Source organism: Protopterus annectens, chromosome 6.part0 (genome assembly GCF_019279795.1).
Source record: "Protopterus annectens isolate FY-2018-M chromosome 6.part0, PAN1.0, whole genome shotgun sequence".
Taxonomy (NCBI): Eukaryota; Metazoa; Chordata; order Ceratodontiformes; family Protopteridae; genus Protopterus; species Protopterus annectens.
This window is the reverse complement of record NC_056737.1, coordinates 796,284,888-796,307,534: the sequence shown is the minus strand read 5'-3', so window position 1 is coordinate 796,307,534 and position 22,647 is coordinate 796,284,888. Positions and strand designations below refer to the sequence as shown.

The 22,647-nt window shown below is 37.3% G+C and overlaps 1 protein-coding gene across 1 annotated transcript in view; it reads right to left on the bottom strand.

The window, feature by feature from the left end:
- The window catches only part of PCNX4 (pecanex 4), a 1,626,974-nt gene that overhangs the window by 18,167 nt on the left and 1,586,160 nt on the right, over positions 1-22,647 (bottom strand). The window lies entirely within an intron of this gene.

Sequence of the window (22,647 nt, the reverse complement as noted above, 5' to 3'; positions counted from 1 at the left end):
AGACCACTGACATTTAAAGACATTACAGAATGCATCATTGTATTAAAAGTTATTTCCACTTTTTATGTACAACAGCTTTTTTTGTTAAGTGTCTATTTCCAGCTTTTCTGTTACATGCATACACTGTTTGACAGGTTGAACTTTTATACAGTTGTTTCTTGTCATATCCATTTGAGCATATGTCGTATCTTACAAAAAATTTGTTTTATTGAAAGCCTTCAAACAAAAAAAAACAAAAACAAACACACCCCTAATACACTGCCTAAAACCTATTAACTTAATATGAACACACAAAATTATGTACATCTTCAAATATTGAAGCGTTACCCTCCAAATAGGAACAAATGTCCCAAACTGATGATAACACTCACTGACTTAAGTTAACCTAAAAGAAAGGTCATCCATCCTAAGATGCATGGTACAGTCTGTGTTTCTACCAAGTGCTGTCTGAGTTTGTCTTATCTTATCTTTATAGCTCACCCAGCTGGAAAAACACCTGAATGCTTTCAGAGGACATTATCTCCTACATAATTGCTCTCTTTTTTCTAGCCAATTTCTCTTATCAGATTGTCTCCATGGAGACACGAGGAACAGATACAGAATTGCTACTAAGCATATATTTATTTACTAGGAAAAGCCTTATAATATTTAATATTTTAATCCAGTCATTCCCTCAATGAAGAATGAGAAAAAGCACATTATTTTTTGTCATGCTCTTTCTTTTAACCAGACATTTCTACTACTTATTTATTTTTATACTGCAGTGCCTACATTTGATAAAACTGAAGAAGCAGAAAGAGAGAAAGGAGAAAAAAAACAGGAGCACCTGTTTACAATAGTACCCTGTTACACTTAAAAATAACTGAAAAAACTTTCTTTACTTTATAGCATGCAAAGAAAATCATAAACTACAAAAATAGTATCATTAAGAAAAAAAAAGTTTTACTTAGTTACCTTTATCCCTCCTCTTCCCCTTCCCTAAGGATTGAACATTATTGGGATGAAATACACGAAGGAAAATCTCCACCTGTTTCACAGCTCACATTTTGTTGGACAAACTTTTGTATTTCCTCCTCAGCATGTACTTCAACAACAAAAAATTATCTTTTCCCTCCAAGGAAGAATATTTTGAAGACAGCTGGGTACAGCAGTTTGAATCTCATGCCTCCTTCTTGACATTCCCTGAATGGTGGAATAAATTTACTCCTTCTGCCTGGTGTACAATGAGTAATCATTGTTCACAAACACTCTGTTGTCTCCCATTTTTAGTACTTTGTCCTTCTGCCACAGTTTTGTCAGAATCAACTCCTTCTGCTTGGCAGGATTGCATCTTTACTATTAAAAGTCTAGGTTGCTTTCTCATAGCCAGGTGTGGAGCATGCACAGTGTGTGCCCTTTGAACTAACAACTTCTGCTGTGGAATACCAGTCCAGTTGCTTATTATCTCATTAAAGCTTCTTCCATTTTTCCAACCTTTTGTTGTTTGAATTAATATACTCCATCAATGTTTCATTTATGTTAACCAGGTCTGTGTGCAGTTGTCTTATACTTTCCTCTAGGTTACTGGAGGTCATGTTTGGAGGTTGCACTGTTTTTTGCTGAACAGCTGCAGAACTTTTCCAGTCAGTGTTTTTCCTCACCTTTTGTAGCCAATTTTCTTTCAGGTCCTCTGTATTTCTTTTTTCCTGGTATCAAGGCAGTGCATTTACTAGCCAGTTACTGAAATTTACCCAGAAACATAAAATTCCACTGTCCTCCTCTGCTGAGTTTCTGTTTTCACACTGGGAGAGCTAGAATTAAGCTGTAAATCAATGTGCAGCCATCTTGGAAGTCCTAGTAGACTTATGTTTAGCTTTCTTTTCTATTCCTATTTATCCAGATAGCCAGTATTTATTTGCCTTTACATATGGGGGAATTCAATATACATGGCAGTGACTGATACAAGGGTTGTTGACAGTCCCTCAATCTTTTCACAAATTTTAAAGCAGCACCTCAAAGAAATCTGGTTTCCATGCAAGTCTGTAATGATGCAATATGTAGATGATTTATCCAAACAGACATACAAAACTCCCCCCAAAATTCTGGGCAGTAGTTAACATACTTCAACCACGTAAATCCACCACCCCTGCCCCAACAACCAACAACTCTGATAATATTGCAACCCAATTTAATAAATTCTTCACTGAAACTATCCATTCCCTAGCAAACTCTCAAGGCTTTGACAGTAACTTTACCTCGCTTGCCCCCCAGAACAGCACCAAATCCCAAGACTCCACCTCCCACTTCAACCTACACCCAGTATCTGTAATAATTGTAAAAAAAAACACTTCAAAAACTTAAACCATCAACTCTAGCCACTGACAACCTTCCAGCACAATTTCTACAAAGTGCAGCTGAAGCAATAGCCTACTCAGTAGCCATACTCATAAACTGTTCAATATCTGAAAGCCAGGTACCCGTAATATGGAAAACCTCCCACATTCTACCACTACACAAGGAAGATGATTCCACTGAACTCACCAGTTATCGCCCAATTGATAACCTGAAATCTGATATTCACATAGTCCAAACCATCAAAAAGGTTCACAAGAAAATAGGTGTCCTCTATAGACAATTTCTTACAAATAACATGGAAGTTACCATAGCCCGCACATACCTCCCATCAGCCCTCCTCTATGCCTCCCCTGTACTAGCCAATCTCCAGAAAATGGACCTAAACCAATTGGAATCTTGCTACAGTAAATTAGCAAGATTTGCCACTGGAGCTATACATAGATCACATCACTGTACAAGCACTAAAACAGCTTAATTGGCTCAAATTCCCACAGCTTCTACACTTTAATCAACTAACCTTTGCCCAAAAAATTCTCCATCAACCCGATAAAACCTCTTCTCTTCAAAAACTCATTCAACCATACATCTCAGCCTGATCGCTTCACTCCAGTAACCAACACCTTCTAGATACCAGCAAAGCCAACAACTCAGCTGGGAAATCTGTCTTCTCTAACTACATTCCTAAAATTTGGAATAAGCTGCCAACCCCAATAACTTCTAACAGCTCTCTTTCACAATTCAAAAAGCTCATCATATCACACCTAATGGATACCTGGCTATGTTCTTGTTACTTCTCTTATTAGGTCTTCCTGGTTTCCCAAACAATCTTCTACTCTCTTTATTGAACTAACAGGATGTAGTAACCTCATCTCTTAAGCTTATAACTCTCTTTATCATTTCAGTCACACCTGTAGCAACTACATCTGTTATATCTATATAACCCTCTCGTTTATTTCAACTGCAACTGTAGCAATATGAGCTATGATGGGACTTTTTTCCATGAAATGAAATGCATGTCTTCTACTTTTGCATTATTTGTCACCAGTATAGTACCCTGTATGTTTATTAAACTGTTGAAGTGTCTGTAGCTGGAACTCTATGTATGCTAGTATATGTTGACATTATCCTTGTAAGTGGAGCTTTTCTACCCAGACCTCCACTGAAAAGGGATCTGTGTCCAGTTGGACTCGCCTGATAAACAAATGTCAAATAAATAAATAAAAATGTTAGGTGGTTATCTCGTTGTCAAGTTCTATTACGATTTTATGAACTAAAAGAGGAAGGTCTAACTTTTTTGACAACTCAGTAATCTCAGTTAGCTGATTTTCTCAGTGAGGAGCTTTGATGTAATAAGGTTGCATTGCTTTCTGATTTTTTTCAATCTTTGAACACACTTAATAAAACTATGCAAGGAGATTTTGAAAATATTATTACTTACACTGACAAAATTAATGCTTTCAAAGAAAAATTAATGCTTTAAGAAGAAAGAATCAGAAGAGAAAATGCAGGAGAAATGTTTGAGCTAACGAAAAGGTCGAAACAGGATGGAAGTCTTACAGATCTACTTTTACAAACTTTAAGATTACTTAGTATAAATACTAAAAAATATTTTCTCTCAGTTGACATATCATCACTGGATTGGATAAGATATCCATTTGTCTTAAATGGGTGCAAACTGGCAAATTTAAATATTACAGAAGAGGATGAGTTGACAGAGATAACAAATGACAGAGGATTAAAACTTAACATTCAACAACAGATACTACTTCATTTTGGTTATCTCTTAAAAGTGAATTTCCCAATATTACAAAAAAGCAATAGAAGCACTTTTTCCTTTCTCCAAGTCATATTTGTGCAAATCAAGCTGTTCTGCAATGAATAATATTAAGAACAGAAAACAGACCATGGCTGGAAACCATGGAAGAAGATTTAAGAGTATGCCTGCCCAAAATTCAGCCTTGCACAAAAGACATTCTGAAACAAAATAATGCTCAGATATCTCATTAAATATTAAATGCAAGTAAAAAAGAGGAAAATATTTTCTAAATCAATCAAAATTATACCTATTTTTTTCAGGCAAAAAATATAATTTTTGGTGTGCCACAAGATGTTTCCAATTAGTTTGTGTGCCACAAAATGAAAACGGATGAAAATCTCTGACATAAATCATGGCAAGACTGAAACATGAGAAGGGTTTAAGCTATCCTCCCATATGCATACATTTTTATCTGTTTACTCTTTCAGCCTTGGAAATGTGTGTTTATGTTTTCATCTCAAGTTCAGAAAGCTTTGAACTTTGTATGAACCAAACTACTTTTTTAGTTTTAAGGTATAAAAGGAGTAATCTTAAGTTGAGAAACTTTGAACTTAGTATGAACCAAACTTTTTTTTTTTATTTTAAGACATAAAAGGAGTTTCATCTGAGCATACAACTGAATCTCTCTGTTTTGAAATATTCCAGTATCATGATACTTTACAATTTGTTTGCATCCAGAATCTCTGCCAGTCTGTGTTTTGAATTGAATAGCTGCAACAAGTATTCCTTTTCAGGATCAACTTATACAGCTTAACTTCTGCCCTCTTCCCCTCCCAAACAAATTAATTGAACTCTTTATTAATTATAGTCCACAACTTCTCCTCTGGTTGAAGAAAATATGCTTCACCAGTATATAAAGCTAAAGAGACGAAAAACATTTTCATTGCCTGTAACTTGCTATCTATATCCATAAAAAAGAGTTTCCAGTTTCTCAGTTTTTTGTATCATCTTTTGTTTAATCTTTTCCCAAATTTCCTTACCTGCCATAATAGAAGCCTTTTTAATCCATGCTGAAATATTTCATCTTATATTGTCCTCATAAATATTAGTATTGCTGAACCAATTCCTTTGTGTGTGCATAACTTATGGCTATATAGCCTTGGTTTTAATGTAATTAATTTTACATCCCAAAATGACTTGAAATAGTCTCAAAATGTTCCACAACAATGCAATGTTCTTCTCTGTACTTGTCAAGTACAAACTATTATCATCTGCAAATAAAGTCAACTTTTCTTGATTACCACACCAATTATTTCCTTGAATTTCTGAGTCTCTTTATTTTCTTTGTCAAATGCTCTAAATAAAGCAAACAACAAAGGGGAATGAGGACACCCCTGCCTTGTCCTCTGTTAGGACCTAACTTCTCAAAGAACCCTCCCACATTAATTCTTGCCTCTGATCCTTAATATATACTCATTATCAACCTTATTATTATACCAGGGAATTCAAATGCTTCCATTGCCCTACTCCTAAAATCCCAGCTTACGCTGTTGAATGACTTCTCTGCATGAAAACCCACCACCAACAGTGGTATTTTCTTCCCTCTGGATCATCATTGAGATAAAATGTTTCATACAAATACTATTATGAACAGAAATTGTTTTATTTACAGTTACTTTGTTTCCCTTTTAGTGTCCTTCTAAACATTAATGACTAAATGGGGTATATGCTTTACAGTCCACCCACAAGTTTTCACAAATGTGCTTGGTGCTTTAAAATCTCATACTTAGTAATTCCAGTTTTGTTGGTCATCCTCTTGTTCATCTCCAGCTCCCAACACCAGAGTCAGGTTCCAGTCCAAGGTAGCACTGATACTTCTAGGCATTTCCTGTGCTTTTATTCTGTTTCTCAAACACTTTCCTTTAAAAACTGGAAAAGGTTTCACTGGCAAAATCTCTCTATGAGCTTTACTGTCAGAAGAATGAGAAGCATAACCCTCTTCTGTTTGATAACTCACTTTTTTTTGAATAAATATTTGTATTTCTGCCTTTGCCTGCTCTGCATCAACAAATGTCTTTGATCCTCAAGGAAACAATGTTCTGTAGAAAGCTGGATACAACAGTTTGAATCTCACACCTGCCTCTCAACATTCCCCGATTGCTAGGATAAATTTGTCTCTCTTTTGCCTGGTGTATAGTGAATACATTTTCCACAAATACACTGCTGTCTCCAATTTTTAATACTTTTCCCTTTTGCCACAATTTTATCAGGATCAACTCTTTCTGCTGATATGACTGCATGTTTACTGATACAGGTCTTGGCTGCTTTCCCATGGTCAGATTTGGAGCATATACTCAATGTGTCCTTTCAATTAACAAGTCCTGCTGTTGAATATCAGCCCAGTTACTCATTTGTGCTTTCATAAAATTAATACAGTCTGTACTTCTAGTTTTTCTGGTACTGTAGAAAATCTCAGGATTTATTCATGCTTTGTCTACTAACTCTACCATTTTTTGAAACAGCTCTTCCTGAGAAGTTTCATACTCAGCCAACCTTTTCCTCATTTCAACCTCTGATTTTTGCAGTTTTATTGGTTCATATGACTAGCTAGTTAAAGGTTCTTCTACTTTTTCCACCATTTGACTATTACGATATACATCTGAGTATATTTGATTTATTTTTTCCTCTGAATTACTGAAAGCCAACCTTTGTTCCAAAGCTGAGGCTTGACCTATTTTTTTTTACGGAACAGCTGCAAGATTCTTTCCAGTCAATGTTTTCACCTTTTCTAGCTGATTTTCTTTCAGGTTCTCTAGATTTTTTTAATGGCATCCAGGCACTGTACTTATTAGCTGGTAACCGAATTTTACTTAAGATGGCAGAATTACTAGCTATTTCTCACCTTCTTTTTTCATACTGGAAGAAGTGAAATTAAACTGCTGCTCAATGTGAAGCTATCATGAAAGCCCCATATCAAACAGGTACATTAAGGCTGACATAAGATGCACTCTCTGGACAGCTCAATCTGATTGTTTTCTTCATAAAAATATACTCTTTTGAGAATCTATGTGTAAAGGCATCTGACAGTGTAGTTGCCTAATATTTTATTATGCTATATAGTGTTTGGCCTCACAAATAAAATATTTTTTACTAAATGGAAATCACCATATGTGGATTCTAGTACATCATGCACATGACATGGATCCAACATCTCTCTAAGAATATCACTAAACAGAAATACTAGACAAGGGTACCTTTCCTCCTTCACTTCCTCCCTGCTACAGTCTGATCTAGAAAATTAAGTTTTAGGTGTAAGAGAAGTCATGTATGTGTGATACAGATTTTCTAAAATTCTGACTATAGTGCTAATTGAGAAAAATCACATGTACTCTGTATAAGCCTCAGCCCACTGGCCAGCACAACTGAGGGACTTGAACTTCAATGAATGATAAATTAATACACTGCTAAAGGCATAGATGGCTCCAGCTGCAACAAGGGAAGGAGATTTATGCAAAGCAAATTTATTCTGTAATACAAGACTATACCTTAGACTAGTCACTGCTTAGGCATCCCCAGACCAAAAACTGGACTTAATTAAATGAGTACTTATTCTCAAAAATATATGTCCTATGGTCATACTATGATTAATTATATGGTTATTTTAATTACGTAACATAATATAACAATATAAATATTGTGTACTATAATGTAATATAACGTGTGTGTGCGCATATATATATATATATATATATATATATATATATATATATATATATATATATATATATATATATACATATACATAAAATATAATACTCTAGGTAAATCCATTTACTGCTGGAGATAAAGCCTTAAAGGTTTCCTTATGTAACAAGTGTGGCTGTGACTATGACAGAAAAAGTTGCACAGAGTTTAATAAACTCTGCAGAATTTATATTAAGAAAGGACATTTTCCAAGTTACGAATGTTGAAAGACAAATGCCTTCAAATATTCTGCAAGAAACATTGAAATGAGATGTATGTGGATACTACAGGAATGAAAGCTTAATACAATGAAGTCTAACACTGCTTCAAAGGCATTCAGAAAGGAATGTGAATCAGACTGTTGGAAAGAAATATTAAGAATTAATAAGAAGACCTGAAAACCCCTCCCATAACCTAGACACAGGTGCACAGTGTAAATCTTTCACGAAGCACACTTCTAAAGCACTGGGGTACAAATGTAATGACAAAATAACTGTAGAAACATTGTTAACATATTCTAGCCATAGGGTGGCACCTTAGGTGAGAAAATGCTGACATTAGTTAAAGAAATCCAATATTTATTTTCAAATTGTACATTTCAAGAAACATTCTCCTAAAAATTTGCATCACTTGACTTATGAGGAACTTGGAATGGTAAAACAAATTCACACCATGCAACTAAATCATGCACTTGTATAAAATGTTGCACAGTCACAGAGATATCTCAAACATTGTGAAGAGTTGGCATATTGAAATATTTCTTAATTATGCTGATTTCTTAGTGAACTTGCCAGGAAACTATCACAGACAAATAAAAGCCTGATTCTTTGCCACTGATATTTGCTTCAAGAAAAGCAGTAGTAGCTCTCAGGGCTACCAAAAAACAAGAACTAAAGTGAATGGAATGTTTGTATGTCTCTAAGAAGCAATCAAAGCCAGTAGAATGGGTGACTAGTACAATTACTCTAGTAAAGAAAGACAATTTGCATCTGCATTAATTTAATCCCCATGATCTGAGCACAGAATTTATGAAGAAAAAAGAAGTTATGTACTTACCATAACATTCCATGTGAGTTGTTCATCTCACCTTCATTCTTGCACATGGGTTCGGAGCCAATCCCTCGGCTCCGAGTCGGATGCTTTCACAAGCTCAAGGTTTTAGAGTAGCTCGAGGCCAAGTCCCTATCCCATGATGCTCTCTGTCTCACCTCAGATCTAGTTTGCTGATCCCAACATGTATAACATAATAACACATAAACAGTACTCCAGCTGGAGTAAGAAATCCTAGAACAAGACCCACCAGACCAAAAAGTCTTACTCGTTCTTCGAAAAGCCTGGAGGGGGAAGTAGGGTGGGAATGTATGAATGAAGGCAAGATGAACATCTGACATGGAATGTTATGGTAAGTACATAACTTCTTTATGTGAAGTTGTTCGATCTCGACGTTCATTCTTACACATGGGTAGTGTCCCAAGCACCATTCATCCTGGGTGGCTCATGAGAGTATATTCTTGAGGACAGTGGAACCAAAGGAAGCCCTGTCCCTGGAGGTCCTATCTACTTTGTAATGTGTGATGAAGGTATGAGGCTTAGACCAAGTGGCAGCTGCACATATAGTGTCCAAAGGCAGCCTAGCCACATAAGCTGAAGAAGTAGAAACAGCTCTAGTTGAATCTGCTTTCAAGCTATGTCCTAATGGTTGATTCACTGAGGAATATGTGAATTTTATGCAATCAGTCAACCATTTAGACAGAGTAACTTTGGATACTGGTAGCCCTTTCTTGGTGTCAGCATGAGAAACAAAGAGTTGTTCTGATTTTCTAAATTCTTTTGTTCTGCCCAAATAGAATCTTAATTGCCGGTGAACATCAAGTTTATGCAACATAAACTCCAACTTGTTAGAATGGTTACTGAGGAACGTTGGGAGTTCAATAGTTTGGTTCAGGTTAGCCTCTGAACATGTCTTTGGAAGGAAAGAAGGGTTAGTCCTCAGCGACACTCTGTCGGGGTGAAAAAACAAATAAGGTGGTTTGATAGATAGGGCCTGCAGTTCGGACACTGTACGTGCTGATGTAATGGCTACCAAGAAGATAGTTTTCCAAGACAGAAATTTTAATTGGCAGGATGATGCAGGTTCAAAAGGAGGAAGAATAATCTGTGATAACACAAAATTCAGATTCCAAGGTGTAAAAGGTTGTCTAACTGGTGGTCTAAGATGTATGGCACCTTTTAAGAAGGCTCTAAATAATCTGTGAGACATTAGGTTAGAACCTTCGGATCCGAAGTGAAAATTTGAAATTGCAGCCAATTGAACTCGTATAGGTGGCAGCTGCAGCACCTTCATTAAAAAGCTAAGCTTAGTCAGGAACTCTAAAGAACTAGCAATCGGGGCGATGTACTGGTCAATACTATTTTGCGAAGCCCAAAAAGCAAATTGCTTCCGTTTGCTGGCATACAACTTTCTGGTGGAAGCTTTATGAGAGGATACAAGGATATGCTGTACCTCCGAGGAAAAACTGTGTGATCTGTCTAAGTTGGAAATTGGAGCAGCCAAGCTGTCAATCTGAGCGAATGAAGAGAAGGATGAAGAGCCCCAGACGAATGTGTCAGCAGATCTGGAACTGGGTCCAGAATCCAAGGTTCCTCTAGATGGTAGAATCGAAGGAAGGGGAACCAAATATGTTGAGGCCAAAGCAGGGCTATTAGAATTACAATCCTCCCCAGGGCTTTGGCTTTCTGCAAGAATTTCGGAATCAAGGAAAATGGTGGAAAAGCATATAGGAGTCCCAGGGGCCAATCCTGTATGAGCGAATCCCTTGGGGTTTCCCATGGTGGGGGATTCAGGGCAAAGTAGTATCTGCATTTGGCATTCATAGGGGATGCAAATAGGTCGCAGCAAGGCTGGCCCCATCTGCGGAAAATCATCTCCGCAACTTCGTCTTTGAGGGACCACTCATGCGGCATCTGAATGGCTCTGCTCAGTTTGTCCACGATCACGATGGATTTTCCCGGGATGTGCTTTGCTATCAGAAATCATCTGGTGGATACAGCCCACTGCCAAACTCTCAGGGCCTCCCGACATAAGGGATAAGACTTTGGTTCCCCCTTGCTTGTTGATATACCAGACCACTGACATATAGGCGGTCTGGATTGCAATCGTCCCCAGAGGTAGAGAGTTGAGGAAATACTGCAACTCCAAAAGTACTGCTCTCATCTCCAGGACTCTCCAGGACATTGATGCGCAATGGTGACCCTGTCTCTGACCACGTCCCTTGGGCCGTTCTTCCCTGAAAAAGCCCCCCCCACCCTATCAGGGAAGCGTCCGTGGTCACCGTGGCTGATGGCAGGGGAAGAACAAATGGGCAACCTACTGTTACATCATGGCTGGTCAGCCACCATTGAAGATCCTTTCTGCATGAATCTGTAATCATTATCAAGAATGACATCGGAAGTTGTTGGTAAGACCACTGGGTGAAGAGTAACCACTGAAGTATTCTCATGTGCATACGCCTCAGAGGAATTGCTATGAGCATTGCTGCCATAGTACCTAGTAGTTTCAATACTTGAGAGGCTGGTACTTTTTTCCTCAACAGAATGTCTGATGCCTGTTGTCGAAGAGTGACTATTCTCTTCAGTGGCAATTTTACCATGGTGGTGGTGGTGTCTAAGTCTGCTCCGATAAAGGAGATACGCTGCTATGGTGACAGCGCAGACTTTTCAAAATTTATAATTATTCCTAACTGAGAGCACAGATTGAGAGTGTGATCCCTGGATTGAAGTAGTTGATGCCTGGAGGTGGCGGTGAGGAGCCAGTCGTCCAGATAAGGAAACACTCGGAATTCTAGACACCTCAGGTGAGCCTTAACCACTGCTATGCATTTGGTATACACTCTGGTGGCTGTCATGAGACCAAAGGGCAGTGCTCAGAACTGAAAATGACTGGCTCCCAGCCGGAAACGCAAGTGATCTCTGGATGGTATGGCCATTTTGATGTGATAGTACACATCCTTGAGATCTATAGAGCACATCCAATCACACATTCCTAGAAATGGAAGAATCGATTGAAGCGTGACCATCCGGAACTTCTCCTTCTTTACAAAGGTGTTGAGTCTGCTGAGGTCCAAAATAGGCCTCCAGTCCCCTGTTTTCTTTGGAACTAAAAAGAATTTGGAGTAGGTTCCAGATCCTATCTGGTCTGCTGGGACTGGCTTGATGACTCTCTTTTCCTGCAGCCTTTGAATTTCTATGGCTGCTTGATCCCTGAGACTAGGTGGAACGTCTAGGATTTTCCTTCGTACAGTGGGGGGGTTCTGTAAATGGAATGACATAACCTCTGGTAACAATTCTTTGCACCCAAGAATCTTTTGTAATTTCTATCCAGGTGTCTGGATACAAAGACAAGTGACCCCCAACTGCCTCCAGAGTAGGACAGTCGGGCTTCCTTTCAGGAGAGCTGGTAGGGCTTGCCAAAGAACTGATCCCTGTCACCCTAGTTTTGCAGGCCCCCTCTGCCACTTGGGCGGCATCTTCCATTATTACCCCCTCCTCTGCCCCTGGAAGGGGGTTCACTAAGTGTGCTCTGAAAAGCTCCTTGGGACTTCCGGAACCACATTTTTCCTCCCTTTTGCCCTTTGGGGTAAGGTCTAGTAGGGGTGGAAAAACGGACTCCTACGGCAGATAGAGTCTTTCCATCTTGTTCACACCTAGTGAGGGGTCTCCTTGACTTTAGGCCCAAAAAGAGACGAGCCATCAAATGGGGTATTAACGAAGGAAGATCTGAAGGCTTCCGCAAAGGAGCATAAATGCATCCAGGAATGTCTCCGAAGAGCTATTGCTGAATCAGCTGCCTGACTCGAACCATCAGCTACATAAGAAATGAGCCGCATGGACGAGTTAACTATGGAATTAAGGGTACTGAGCTGGGATGTCACCGTATCAGGAACGCTTTCAGCTGTACTACCCTGTAGAGTATCTCCAAGCTCTTTTAGGAGATCTCTTTGAAGACAAGTAAAATGTGTCAAATAGTTGAGTGATCGCATAGCACGTGTCTCTGAACTAAAAATGCGTTTCTCATGCCTGTCCATAATCCTGGAATCTCTATTAGGAGGAGGGACAGTAGAAGAGGTTTCAGACATCTCTTTCTTGGTGGCCACTGCCACCACCATGGCATCAGTTGGCACTCCCTTGGTAAGGAACATTTTGTCTTGAGGCAATGTAATAAACTTGTTGGGCCTCCGAGGGAGAGATTCCACAGTATCAGAAGACTCCCATGCCCTTTGAGCAACCAACTCTATAAGTTCATCGAAGGGTGGAGTCACCGAGGAGGTGGAGGGTTGAGACCCAAAAGCCTTCAGAAGCACCAACTCATCATCATCAGTAGGGCTAATGGACTGCCAGTCACCCCTCTGTTTCAGGACTTCAAGGATATCAGTAAAGGAGATATCCTCCGAGGGGGACCGTGGGGACCCTTCTGACTCCTCTAAATTGGTGTCCAATGTGACAGACTCCTGTGGGTAGTCTAAATGCCTCCTCTTGCAAAGCTTCTTCCTGGGAACCTCATCAGTGGGAGCTTCTGGTGAGGTCTCAGTAGAACATGGGTCACCCAATGGGGTGATCTGAGGCTCTGGGTCTCGATGCTTTACTGGGACCTGTGATGAAGAGGTAGAAAGCGGCACTTTCAGGGAGGAAAAGGAAGGTCCAGATGACGTAGGAGTCTTGGAAGACATAACTCTCCTCATGACATCAAAGGCTCCACTGCTCAGACGCCAGGAAATAGCCAGTTCCGAAGAAGATGGCATCCTCCCCAGCACGACACAGTGGGCTCTGACTCAGAGGAAGGAGCCAAGCTCATCCGTGCCAAAGCTTTGAGCAGAAGGGACGGAACTAACCCATCGGTTTGACTCTCCCCCCCTGGAGCCGACCAGAGAATGTCAGCTCCCAGACCCCTCGAACAGCACCAAAGTAGTCTGAACTGATGGAGCCGATGCCGCTAGAACAGGCCTCGGCTCTGCAGGTTCCACAATCATGAGTTCCACCTCCTCCAGCTCCGAAGGCCTGGCTCGGCTTGGAGGAGAAGTAGACACAGTAGGTAAAATAGTCTTCGGCTCCGAAACCGGTTGGGCCAAAGCCGATAACAATTTGGCTAGTGCCGGATTCTCTAGAAGCCTCTGTACCACTCAGTCCACATCCACATTGGAGAGGCTCCTTGAAGAATGAGTCAAAGGGATCGATGAAGCCACCGACTGCAAAATGGGTGATTTCAAAGTTTCGGAGACTGGCTCCAATACTGGGGACTGACTCTGAAAAACAAGCTCAGTGCTCATTTCCAAGGACTATGGAATCGGCGCTCGCACCTTCTCAGCAAGGCTCGGAGCCGAAAACGTCGGCTCTGACGAAGCTTCTTGAAGATTTTGATCCCTTCGATGACTTTGAATTCTGGTCGGCCTTGTCCAACGATTCCTGGAATCTGGTTTCAACAAACCCCTGTTCACCAGTTTTCTCCTGTGTTCCAGTAGTACCCTGCTGCTAAAGGAGTGACAAATGGAGCAGTCCTCCTGAAGATGAACTGCCCCCAAACAGTACACACAACTGACTGCAGATCACTTATATATATTTTCTGCCCATAGTTAGGGCATTTCTTAAATCCAGAATTTAGCTTTTCTTTCTCTTTATGATCAGCCATATTAGAAGACAAACAGTAAATAACTCAGTCTGTGAATATATATATATATATATATATATATATATATATATATATATATATATAAAATAAAAACTTCAAAACTGATAAAAATAAAAACTGAACTAAAGAAAATAAAACACAGACACCAAACTGTTGATTAAGCTTTCGCTCTTATTAGATAAAAGAGCTTCTTCAGAATGAACAAGGAACAACAGTTACAAATTCAAATAAGAATATAATAATCATGTGCTCATGCTAGAGCCAATCAGAGGAAATGCATATATAAATTAATAAAACTGATAAGCATATATTAACATAATATTAAACAGAAGCCAATGAATAATAATAAGAAAATGAAAATCAAGAAAGGGCACAATAAGAAAATGAAAATGAAAATCAAGAAAGGGCACAATAAAATAATTATCTGTACCATTTAAGTGCACACTTAATGTTAACATTTTCATTTAAACCTGGAAAAACTTCAGCATTAAGCAATAACTGCAATTTCAATTCTCTGACTTCTAAAAATAATTCCCAGTCCCCAAAAAAACAATCAATTTGTTCAAGAACCATAAAATGAAATTTTGAGAAATTGGTACAATAAGTACTATGTTTGGCAAGAGCATTATTCAAGTTGCAGGATCTAATGGCTGCTAAATGTTCTTTAACTCTATCTGACAGTTTTCTGGTTGTTTTACCAATATAAAAACAGTTACATGACGCACAAATTCCAGCATAGACAACCACAGACGAGTGACAATTAAAGTTCTTGTTGAAATTAATTTTGTAATTGCAATGAGGAAAAGTATAATAAGAGCCAATAAAGATATAAGGACATACTACACATTTTTTACAATTGAACATACCAGTAGTAGAAGAGGACAAAAGTGTATTAAAAGTATAAAAAGGGGAATCTCTTTTTTCAAGACACATACGAATGGTCCTAGTTCTTTTATAAAAAAATAAGGGATAAGAACCAACAGCAGATAACATATGGTGAGAGTCCTTTAATATGTCCCAGTTATTGGAGATAATTTCTCTGATGGAGGACATATCTCGAGAAATAGGTAATGGAAAACTAAGAGACATGTCAGAGTTCATAGAACTGTCAGGTTTGGGTTTAGGTTTAGGTTAAAAACCATACAGCAAAATAGGTAGGTGGGAAATGTATCTGTTAGAACCCTTTGGTACAAGCTGCTACTTATTACTTAAAAGACTCATGGGCTTTTCTTAATGATTTATATCTTAAGAAAGACAATTTATCTGATTGTATTTTTGTTACCTTGGTTGTTGAAGGTCTTTATTCTAATATTCCCCATTTAGAAGGCTTACAGTTTTTTAGAACATTTTCGAACAAATACACTAACTTCTCTCATACTAAGATTAATACTTTATGCACACTTGTTAACTTAGTTTTGAACAATAATTTATTTTTCTTTAACAATCGCATTTATAAACAAATTAAAGGTGTAGCTATGGGTTCTATTCTTGCTCCATCCTTTGCTAACATTGTTCTTAGCACTTGGGAATTAGAAAAGCTTAAGCATCTACACAATTTCCATCTGGTACATATCTATAAGAGATTTATTGACGATATTTTTTTTGCTTGGCATGGTAATCAGTCTTCTTTAGATATTTTTATTTCTGATATGAAAGATAGCATTGGTTTTTTGAGTCTTATTTTATCAGCTAGTGGTAATAATATTACATTCTTAGATACCAGGATTTACACTACTCCTTCTGGAGATATTTGTTCTACTATACACAGAAAAGACACATATAAGAATAACTTTTTAGATTTTACTAGCTCTCATCCTTATTTTATGAAGAAAAACATTGTGCGTAGCCAGTTTATTCGTACTTCCAGACTTGTTAGTCATGATGACGAATTTTATACCCAAGCTGCCTTACTAAAACAGTTGTTTTTCTTAAGAAACTATCCCCTGTCTTTAGTTAACTCTATTTTTGTTGATGTTGCTTCTAACAGATACATTTCCCACCTACCTATTTTGCTGTATGTTTTTCAACCTAAACCTAAACCCAAACCTGACAGTTCTATGAACTCTGACTTGTCTCTTAGTTTTCCATTACCTATTTCTCGAGATATGTCCTCCATCAGAGAAATTATCTTCAATAACTGGGACATATTAAAGGACTCTCACCATATGTTATCTGCTGTTGGTTCTTCTCCCTTATTTTCTTATAAAAGAACTAGGACCATTCGTATGTGTCTTGAAAAGAGAGATTCCCCTTTTTATACTTTTAATACACTTTTGTCCTCTTCCACTACTGGTATGTTCAATTGTAAAAAATGTGTAGTATGTCCTTATATCTTTATTGGCTCTTATTATACTTTTCCTCATTGCAATTACAAAATTAATTTCAACAAGAACGTTAATTGTCACTCGTCTGTGGTTGTCTATGCTGGAATTTGTGTGTCATGTAACTGTTTTTATATTGGTAAAATGACCAGAAAACTGTCAGATAGAGTTAAAGAACATTTAGCAGCTATTAGATCCTGCAACTTGAATAATGCTCTTGCCAAACATAGTACTTATTGCACTAATTTCTCAAAATTTCATTTTATGGTTCTTGAACAAATTGATTGTTTTTTTGGGGACTGGGAATTATTTTTAGAAGTCAGAGAATTGAAATGGCAGTTATTGCTTAATGCTGAAGTTTTTCCAGGTTTAAATGAAAATGTTAACATTAAGTGTGCACTTAAATGGTACAGATAATTATTTTATTGTGCCCTTTCTTGATTTTCATTTTCATTTTCTTATTATTCTCTTGTTATTCATTGGCTCCTGTTTACTATTATGTTAATATATGCTTATCAGTTTTATTAATTTATATATGCATTCCTCTGATTGGCTCTAACATGAGCACATGATTATTCTATTCTTATTTGAATTTGTAACTGCTGTTCCTTGTTCATTCTGAAGAAGCTCTTTTATCTAATAAGAGCGAAAGCTTAATCAATAGTTTGGTGTCTGTGTTTTATTTTCTTTAGTTCAGTTTTTATTTTTATCAGTTTTGAAGTTTTTATTTTTTATACTTTTATTCTTCTTATTAGCAGTTTTATTTTAATATATATATATATATATATATATATATATATATATATATATATATATAGATAGATATATAAAACTGTCTAAACCCAAACTACTCTAGAAAAAGAGACCAATCTAATATTGGAATAGCTAACAACACACACAGCAAAAATGGTAAGCTGCAAAGTCTACAACAGCTGATATATCTAGTCAAACTCAATTACAAAGCTTAACATTTTTCTAAACTTTTCTAAACTTTTTATAAAACAGGATAGGGGAGAAAACTAAAACGCGGCCAAGAAGGCCTAAGAGCAGCTGCTCTATAGAGATGAAAATTCATCAAAAAAAAAACCAGCAAGGACAGAGCTAGAACAAAGGCTAAGGCTAACTAGCCAAGAAAAACTCTCTCTCTATATATATAAGACTGTAAAGATAACTATCCAATAACTACGCAAAAGTTAGAAATACTGGCCCAAGCTCTCTCTCGACCTCCGATCTGTTGCAGCAGCAAACTAGATCTGAAGTGAGACAGAGAGTATCATGGGATAGGGACTTGGCCTTGAGCTACTCTAAAACCTCGAGCTTATGAAAGCATCCGACTCCTCCGAACCCATGTGTAAGAATGAACAGCGAGATTGAACAACTTCACATCATTATTTACTTCTTATGCCAAATTCTACGTTTCTTCCAGTATCCAACAGATGAACAAAGTTCCAAACTGTCTGCATTGAATATGTCATTAGGAAGGTAGACATTTTTAGTCTGATATTTTATCAGTAACAGAGGTATTCCAAAAAGCTGCTGTACAAGTAACCGAAGGCTTGAAAAGTGGTGTAAACATAAATGATCTAGCAGCATGAGATTGTTTACAAGAACACACAATGATATTGCTAAACTGATTAAAATGGTGCAATTTCAATTTAATTAAAAGCACATGTAAAATATGACTTAAAACACTGATATAAACTGAAAGTGGTCTGTATTCCAATGTCTGGTGGACTGAAATTTGATTCTGGAAAGATAAGAGACATTAGAGATGTTTCTAGGAATATACACTAGCTTTCAAAGTCTGTGCCTAATGCATCTGAAATAACTATGCCTCTAAGAAGGCTGTTAGAGCAAAAAGTAGTCTGGGAATGGACCTATGAACAGGAAAACAGATTTGACATGTTCATGAAACCAGCAACAGACGCTGCACAGTTAAAATACTGTGACTTGAATGAGCCAGTTGAGTTGTAGGTGCATGCATGCCAGCCACAACAGTATACAGACTGTTATCTTACAACAGAACAGATCACTTGCTTATGGTTCAACAGATTTAATGATGCACAGATGAGAGATGCTCAGATAAAAAAATGTTAACAATAGTGAATGGATGTGACAAATTCATCTGTGGATCCATGGCAAAGAAATTCTGGTGAAAATATACCAAGAACCACTAGAAAACATATTTAGAAACAGTTTTTTGTAAGGTAACTCAGACTGCAGGAGATGTTACTTAATTTACACAAGCATGATCTGAAAATGAAATACCGACCAAGTAAATATGCAGAATAAAAATACTTGCCAGAAAAGCAAGAAGACATTTTGGAATAACTAGGTATTCTTAGGTAATACTGCATCTACTAATAAAAAAATACAAAGCATGATGCATCCAATTCACACTACCCACAAGCTAAGTAGTAAATAGACAGAATTAGCAAAACAATGAAAAAGCTCATGAGAAAAAGAACCAGCCAAAGTTATAAAAGACTGCCATCTGGTAATTTTGGAAAAGAATAATCATTTGGAGGGACTTTTATCCCTTGCCAGCTCAGCTGTTAACAGGTAGTAGGCTGAAAAGCAGAACATCTAATTCAGCTACATTTCTGAAAAGCAATACAAAGTTAAGGGCATGTTGTTAAGAAATCATCTGAGGCTGAATTATTATTATGATAGAAAGTACAGGAGGTCACCATCACCATATTTACAGGTTGGGAAACAGTAGAAATACAAAAGTCATAAGAAAGTCCACCATGGAGATTAAGTAGTTGGCAAAATGGCCAAAACAAAATATGCAAGCTAAATACCACACCAATGACTGTTCACCAAGGGCACCTTTCACCATGGCAAAAACAAGAATTCAGACTAGCTCCTGCTCCTCCCCTCTTCCATAATACACTACTCTGAGTCAATTTTCCAAATCGAGTTAAGTCATCAGCATTATAAAGGAACTGTGATAAAGAATGAATAAACCACTAGGAATGGATGAATGGGTGTCAATTAAGCCTCAGTAGCCAAATATAGACCTCTGGTGCATATCTAGGTCCCTCCAGATAGGACGGTTTGGAGGAGTTAGGTGGGATGGTTACTTCCAGTGTACAGGAAGAAAGCAACTAAATCTATCACTCGGGTAACTACATAACTTGTGTATTTAAGCTGGCCCTGTCTATACACTAGAATGGATGGACAGACTGCCCAACAAACCTTAAATGGCATTAGAAAGTAGGCATTTGAGAACGGAAGCTTAAAAAGAGGCCCTAGACAAAATACTGACATTGTAATGTTTATCACATGTATGTAAGGAAAACCAAGATAAAGCTGCATAAACTTCATCCAATGGTAGATTCCTGAGGAAAGCCACTGATGTAGCTTGAGCCCTGACAGAGTCTTGGCTTGGAAAGTAGTGACCTATTGCTAGATGAATAGCAGAAATTAAAGCACATGATCATTTGGATCTAGAATGTTTTACTTTCTGACCTTTTTTCGTTTTAACACCTTTATTAGAATAGCATTTAAGAAAAAAGTAACATACATTAGTACAATGAAACTGTTTTCCATTTATAGACATTATTTACGTCTTCTCTTTCTTTCTAAGAACTGTCTTTCAGTCCAATATTAAATAAATCACTCATTTCCTGTCTTTCCTTAAACTTTGCTTCTCATCTTGAACATTAGCCTGCATGTACTGTTCCTACAAATTCTGATTATTTCTATGTGATTTGCTCCTTCCCTTTTCTAAATATTCCACTTTCAATTATTTTACCTCTTTTACAACACTGAATACTTCTGATACAGTTGGTTTAGATTTTGATTTCCATTTCCTAGTAATTGCTTTTGGCAGCCAACAAAAATAAATTTAATGCCTTAGTATGTCTAGGCAATTCAGATCATGTGACCCTGCTCAAAAGAATAATTTCCTCAGTTACAGCCATTTGCTTCCTTAATTATGACAGAGTACACTCTACTGATTTTTTAAATCTGCCAACTCACTACACTCCCAAAAAATATGTTCCTTTTTTAAAATCTACTAACTTATTACACTCCTAGAAAATGTTCCCAATTACCTCTTTCTTCCCCACGGTACTTCCAACATTTGTTATCTACCTGAATAAAAATGTTTAGAAGTCTGCTTGGGGTAAAAATACCTATGCAAACATTTCCAAGATAAAAGCCAAAGCCTTCTGGAGCTTGTTCATACATGGGAGCCATAAATATGTCCTATTATTTCCTTGTAAATTGATTTTCCAGTTGCTCCTCACAATCTCTTCTAACCTCCTCTGACTGATTCTTATAATTATCATGAAATATTTTATATGCCCTACTAATCATTGCCTTTTAAGAGCAGTTTTTATTGTAGATTCAATGCAAAAAAATCACTGTACATGAGCAGGACTTTCACTTACTCAGTCCCAAAGAGAAAAGGAAGAGGGAGTAAGTGCTTGTGTCGATTTTTTTTGTTGAATCTAGAAAGAATTCCAGACCCCCTCTTGCTTATTTTTTTATACCACTACTTGCAGTAATCACTATTGTCAAAACCTCCTTTCTCCAGTCATGTGTTGGCTTAGTTCTTAGAATATGTTCTGCAACTTTATGAATATAATATTCCGTATGGTCATGATTTTTCTTAAGGACCTGCATCCAAAACCTCACTCTCTCCTTATTCCTTGACTCACTCCCACTTTTTCATCATTCCTTTCCCTTTGAATTATAACTTTCTGCTTGTGTTATGTATATGTGCCTTAACTGTGTAGCTCTGAAGTATCCCTTCAAATCAGGGAATGCTAAACCACCAAGTTTTACTGGGAGGATCAACTTACCCCACTTAACTCTTGTCCTCTTTCCCACCCAGATAAATTCCCTCAGCTCTATTCTTGTCCATAACTTTTCCTCTTGTTGATAAAAAAATACGCCTGACCTGTATATAAAACTAAACAGACTAAAAACATGTCACTGCTTCTATCTTTCTATCTACATCTATAAATATAAATAAGAGCTTTCATTTTCTCAGTTGTGTACTAGATTTTGTTTAGTCTCTTCCCACATATCTTTAGCTGACATAACAGAAGCCTTTTTAGTCAATAGTCCTAAATACTTCATATTATGTCCTCATAAATATTTCTCAACCAAGTCATAAGTGTTTACATAACATAACATTACAGTTAGACCCTTTGTTTTATCTCTATTAATTTTATATCCTGAAAAGACTTGAAACTGACTCAATATGTTCCACAATGAGATCTCCTTTTTTGGATTTATCAGCTACAAAATAATGTCATCTGTAAATAAAGACAACTTTCCTGTATTACCACTATTAATTACATCATTAAATTTCTGAGTCCCTTTTTTTTGCCAGTGACTCTAAATATAAAAAAAATAACAAAGAAGAAAGAAGACACCTTTGCCTGGTTCCTCTGTTCAAACACAACTTATTGGAGATATGCCCCCCCACACACACTTTAATTCTTGTTTCTGAGCCTTCATATATCCTCCTAATTAACCTCATTATTGTATCAGGAAATGCAGATGCTACCATTACTCTAGTCATAATATTCCAGCTTACTCTGTCAAATGTTTTCTTTGCATCAAGACTCAACAACAGTAGTATTTTCTTATATTCTGCTTCTCTCTGTATCATCACTGCTCTATTAATGTTGTCAAATATTTACCACTCCTCTATAAATCACACTGTTCCATGGCTATCTACACCTCTGCCACTGTTTTAGCTAGTACAGACAAACACATTATAATTATGGTTTAAAACTGAAATGGGCCTATATGAGGCTAAGGCTGAGTCCTTACCCTCTTTGGGTAAT